This window comes from Passer domesticus, chromosome 5 (genome assembly GCF_036417665.1).
Source record: "Passer domesticus isolate bPasDom1 chromosome 5, bPasDom1.hap1, whole genome shotgun sequence".
Classification (NCBI taxonomy): Eukaryota; Metazoa; Chordata; class Aves; order Passeriformes; family Passeridae; genus Passer; species Passer domesticus.
In genome coordinates, this window is record NC_087478.1 from 18,563,268 (window position 1) to 18,569,123 (window position 5,856).

Genomic DNA, 5,856 nt, shown 5'->3' on the forward strand with positions numbered 1-5,856 from the left:
GCTTTGTTGTGAGACTTCTGTTTACCTCTGGTGAACAGAAAGATTAATTTGTGTAGTCCTCGGCTTCCTCATAGAGGTACATCTGTGTACAATCTGGTTTGCCTTCTTTTCCAGCCTTTCCTGCAGAGAAGCACAGGCTAATTTGCCTCCTGGACAAAGAAAGCCCAGAGCTGGTATCTCGCATCCACCTTGCTGTCAGAGCAATGCCACGTTGCTTGCTCTACATCCTCCCACACAAACGATCTCACAAAGAGCGCTGTGCCGATGCAGCTTCTGCACCCAAGCCGTGTTACCCACAAGCACTCGGAATGCTTCTGCAATGCACTGTGCTCTGCAGGTCTGCTACAAATTTCATGGAGAGGGGGAGAGCAGAGGGTGGGGTGGGGATGATGCAGAGGAAGAACAAAGGAGCTGTAGCCTTTCCACCCCCTGTGCCATCAGCACCATCCTCCTCCGCATGCACGCTGTGGACTGCACACCTGCCTGTGCCCATGCCACAGTCACCAGCACAGCCACAAAGGCTGGACCACAGCTACTAAAGCCTTGCTCACAGTCATCAGCTTCCCTTCACAGCAGCCTCTCATGATGAACTGCCCCCACATCTCATGCAAATCTTAAGGGAAAATTGTAAGGTCTAGAGATAGTTGAAGTAGTCCTGTGTGTGGTTTGGGAGCCAGTTCCAGCATACAGCAGCTCCGTTGTAGAAGCAGTGTGGAAGGAACATCTCCTAGACCTTCTCAGCCTCGGGAGCAGATACGCCAGTGCATGGAGGGCACTGGGTCTGGATGGCACTCTTGACACGGCAGGCTGCCACCTCTGTGACAGAACAGCCGTATCTCTCCTGGGCGCAGCAGAATCACTCTCTAAATTCCCTCTTAGCATGTTTAGATGACGCCGTTTAGGAGCAAGGTGAATACAGACCATACTCCTGACCCGAGGGAGTGAAGCACGCTGGAGGTAGCCCTCGGGGCCTTTTCTGAGCGATAACAAACACGCAGCGAGTGAGATCGAAATGACAGAAACCCGCGCCTCCTCCAGGGAGGACGGTCAAAGAAATTCCGCGAAGCTGCTAGTCACTCTGCGTTTTTTCTTCAGCTTCGCAGTCTGAGATGGAGGGTGTCTCCCAGAAAAGAAGACTGAAGGAGGGGTGCGGAGGCTGTGGGGTGACCCCGGCGGGGGCCGCAGCATCCCCAGGGCGCTGACGGAGCGCGGCCGGCAGGGGGCGGCACAGCCCCGCGGCACCGACCCGGCCCCGCCGTGTGCCCGCCGTGTGCTCCTTTTCCTCTGCTCCCTGCCCTCTGCTCCTTTTCCTCTGCTCCCTGCCCTCTGCTCCTTTTCCTCTACTGCCTTCCCTCTGCTCCCTGCCCTCTGCTCCTTTCCCTCTGCTGCCTTCCCTCTGCTCCCTTCCCTCGGCTGCCTTCCCTCTGCTCCTTTTCCTCTGCTCCCTGCCCTCTGCTCCTTTTCCTCTGCTCCCTGCCCTCTGCTCCTTTTCCTCTGCTCCCCGCCCTCTGCTCCTTTTCCTCTGCTCCCCGCCCTCTGCTCCTTTTCCTCTGCTCCCTGCCCTCTGCTCCTTTTCCTCTGCTGCCTTCCCTTTGCTGCCTTCCCTCTGCTCCTTTTCCTCTGCTGCCTTCCCTTTGCTGCCTTCCCTCTGCTCCTTTTCCTCTGCTGCCTTCCCTCTGCTCCCTTCCCTCTGCTGCCTTCCCTCTGCTCCTTTTCCTCTGCTGCCTTCCCTCTGCTGCCTTCCCTTTGCTCCCTTCCCTCTGTTCCTTTTCCTCTGCTGCCTTCCCTCTGCTCCCTTCCCTCTGCTCCTTTTCCTCTGCTCCCTTCCCTCTGCTCCTTTTCCTCTGCTGCCTTCCCTTTGCTCCCTTCCCTCTGTTCCTTTTCCTCTGCTGCCTTCCCTTTGCTCCCTTCCCTCTGTTCCTTTTCCTCTGCTGCCTTCCCTTTGCTCCCTTCCCTCTGTTCCTTTTCCTCTGCTGCCTTCCCTCTGCTCCCTTCCCTCTGTTCCTTTTCCTCTGCTGCCTTCCCTTTGCTCCCTTCCCTCTGTTCCTTTTCCTCTGCTGCCTTCCCTTTGCTCCCTTCCCTCTGTTCCTTTTCCTCTGCTGCCTTCCCTCTGCTCCCTTCCCTGTGCTGCCCGCCCTCTGCTCCCCGCTGCTGCCCCAGCGCGCCCGTGACACGCTCCTGTCAGTGTCCCGACGAGCCATGGTCACAGCACCCCCACCTTGCTCCTGGGCTAGAAACGCCAGAGGCGGTGGGGCAGGATCCTGCTGATCTGGGAATGCTCAGCAGTGATGGAACCAGGTACCAGCCCCAGCCAAGTGTCCACGAGGCTGGGACTCACGGAGAAAAATCTTAAAGCTCACTAGTCTAGAGAAGGCAAGAGAAGACGTGACAATGTTTAAACAGGTGAAGGCTGCTACAAAGGGAAAGTTATCCTCCAGTCCCACAGAGCACCGGCTACTGGGCTTGGATACAGGCAAACACCAGTTTAGGTCAGATGCTTGAATAACATTTCTGATGGTCAAGGTTCTTTGTTTTGGGTGGAAGTGGTGATTTCTTCTTTATTACAAGTTCTTAAAAACCTGTCGCAATCTGGACAGACACATGGCCATCCAGGAAACAGCCTGGTACCTTCCCTGGCAGTCTGCTCAGGCGCTGATTCAAATGTTGCACTGGGTCTCTGCTACAAACTGGAGATCTGAAGACAATCGAGCTCTTCTGGCTGATGACACCATTACTCCTATCAGTTCTTAAGAAACTTATGTAAAAATAACTTTTTAAGAAAGAGAAAGAAGAGGGCAGAGTGGATGGAAGATGAAGGCAGAAGGGAGGGAAGAGAAGAAGGAAAGGGAGGAAGGGAGGGCAGGCAGAAGTGCACTTAATTTCCTCTCCTCTTCCTAGTCCTGGAAATCCCCAAAAGTCCTGGAAATTTCTAGGCCTAAGAACAGTGGTATGTTCATGAGGAGCCTTTCTGGCTCATTATACAACAAACTTACTTCAGATATACTGTGTGTGGCTGGCAACCATTCCATGAGGATCAGTTTCAGTATAAAAAAGAAGCGTATTTTAAGTAGAGTTGAAACACTGAAGAAATCCAGGAATCATCTATCATTCCCTCTCTTCACTACTGGCATTTGCCATTGATCTCAAAACAGTCCCACATCAATAGCAACATTTAAAGAAGATATTCAATGTATTAAATGTTAAGAACATGATTTACATGTCACGTTACGCTTCTCAGAAAACACCAATCACTCATCTTGCAATTGCTAATTAATGGAGTATTCAATTACCACAACTCTGTCATTCATTGCTCACAACGGAGCAGAACACAATTTACAGTCACGCAGGCTCTTGCAGAGACACAACAGTTGTCAGAGGGATCCCTGGCACAGTCCTGGCACAAGGGAACCTCTAAGGCCTCCTGCTGACAGAGTCCTTGCTTTTGATGAAGTTCCTCACATTTCAGCCCTCCCTCTCCACTTTCAGAAGTGCTGTGCACCAAACCAAGCTGAAACAGCACAGGCAGAATCTCCAGCCACGTTGTTTCGTGTCATTAGAGACCTGCATCTTACTTTAGTCCTTGTAAAGGCTTGTTCAGCCACCACAGCTCTTGCTGAGCCAGCAAAGGAAATACTGCCTGAAGTAAGTATATACAAAAGTACCAACACTGTTGGCATAATCAGGGTGCAGCATCACGAGCTAAAATAAAATCAGACCAACAAGGTTCACAGTATTCCCAAAAGCAGAGGGCTTGTCAATCAGATCAGATCAGATGAGGTATTTCCTGCAGGGCTAAGGCGGTGCTCCCATGCTCTGACCAAAAAAACACTGAGCTTTTGCATCTGAAGCAGTGGGAAGCTTGGAGACAGACCTGTATCTTGTCAAGGGGCTCACAGAGTTTGAACAAAACACCATTGGTGGTGTAGTAGGAGGAGCTGCAGTCAAAAAAATACTGAACTGTCACTCAGTATCAGCTTGAACCAAACACATGACACTGCAAATAGCTGGGGCTTGAGTACAAGCCTGGCACACGCTGATAGCTGAGCAAATCTGAGGATAAAATCTGTGATCAGCTGTGTAAAGGACGCTACTGCAACTTGATATTCAAGCTGCTGAACATAGGGGCCCCTCGTGCTGCCAACGTTCACAGGGCACAGGGTGGATCTGGCATCATGGAAAGCTTGTGGCTGGGCAAGGCTGGTGATTGGAAAGGTGGGATTAGAAGCAGACTCAGAAGCAAGCAGCTGTGGTCAGGGGGAACAGCTGCATCTAGAAATTACACTACTCAAAGGGCCAATGTCCTTGGATGCCAATAAAGCCATTGGGCACACTCCTCAAAAGCATCAATCAGCTTGTTCTGATCCAGTAGTGTCCCATGTTTCTTGGTGGCCTTCACTCACCAGTTGTGGGGAAAAAAAAAAGTCTTTGGAATCAGTGTACAGCACTAGATTAAAATGCTCAATGTGAAATTTTCTTCCTTTTATGTCAGACATTGGATGGCTCTTCCTCAGAACAGAAGGTCTGTGTAGCTTGCACCTTATTTGATTCAGTGTGTTTTGATCATTCACCCGTGAAATGCCTGCTCTGTGCTTTTATAGCAAGTTGAAACAGGAAGTAAAACTCCCAACTGTCTCAACATGTCTGGACTTGATTTCCACATACCACATTCTTGCAAAGCTCAGCCTAATCCTAAACTAACTCAGGATGTGAAGTGAGAAAAAAATTAGAAAACAAACCTTCACATCTGTTCAAATGAAACTGCATTTAGACAACAAACGTGTGCTCAGACTAAATGGGTGTTTTAAGCCATACTGTCACTCAACTGTGACTTACCAGAAACAGAACAGAGAAGCAGGAAAAGGGCAAGAGACAATTCCAGGACACAACAAGTTGTTATAATCAACTCTCGACACAACTTTCTGAAAACAAGTATTTTCTTGACCAGTGAAATACTTGTATGTGTCAGCCTAGTCATTTGGAGTACCACCAAATGCCCCTTGTACTTAGAGAGGTGTTGTAACACAGATTTTTCATGTTTTGTGGGTGAAACATTTAACTCTTTTCCAGCAGGAGAGGCCCACTGCAAGAGAGAAAGCAAAGGGCCAGAACAGCAGTGGCAAGCAGGGCGGCACGTCGAGGAAGTAATGGATAAATTCAGAGATTTTGTCGTTTGGAGTGTGATATCCCTGCGATTTCAGTCTTCGGGGTGTTTTCACACGGACACTCGGTGCAGTCCCTCCCCTGAGGGCTCTCTCTTACTCCTTACACCCGTACACATTCCCAGCCGGCTCCCAAGGACGGCCACGCGTGTGCCAGCAGCCACGGACACCCGGGCAGTGCAGCTGGCTCCCGTCCAGGCTTGCAGGTCGGTGCCAGGCCGCCCTCCTGCACCAAGCCGGGCTCGGCCGAGAGCGGTCGCCGTGGCCGCAGAGTTGCTTCGCCAGGACAGACAGAAGCGGCCTCCAGACGTGGCTCAGTTCCCTGCCCCCGCCCCCCACGGAAGCTGAAGGCGCCTGGAAAGCCGCCGATGGCACCCCCGCACGCTCCGCTCCGGGGCTCTCACAGAAATCCCGATAGCCCCTTGGCGGCCGCTCCGCCGGCACAGACCCGAGCGGCCGCTGGGCCCGGCCCGCACACGGCGCCGCGCGGCTCCGGGCCGCAGCGGAGCGGCCGCCGGCGGAGGAGCCACGCGGGGCGAGCGAGAGGGGAAGGAGGAGGAGGAGGGGCCGGCGGCGGGCGGGCCCGGCGGGCTGGGAGTTGTAGTCCGTTGGCGCCCGCTGCCGCGCAACGGGGAGCGGAGAAGGACTACAGTGCCCAGGGTGCCCCGCGGCGGTCCCGCCCCGCGCTGACTCGTGC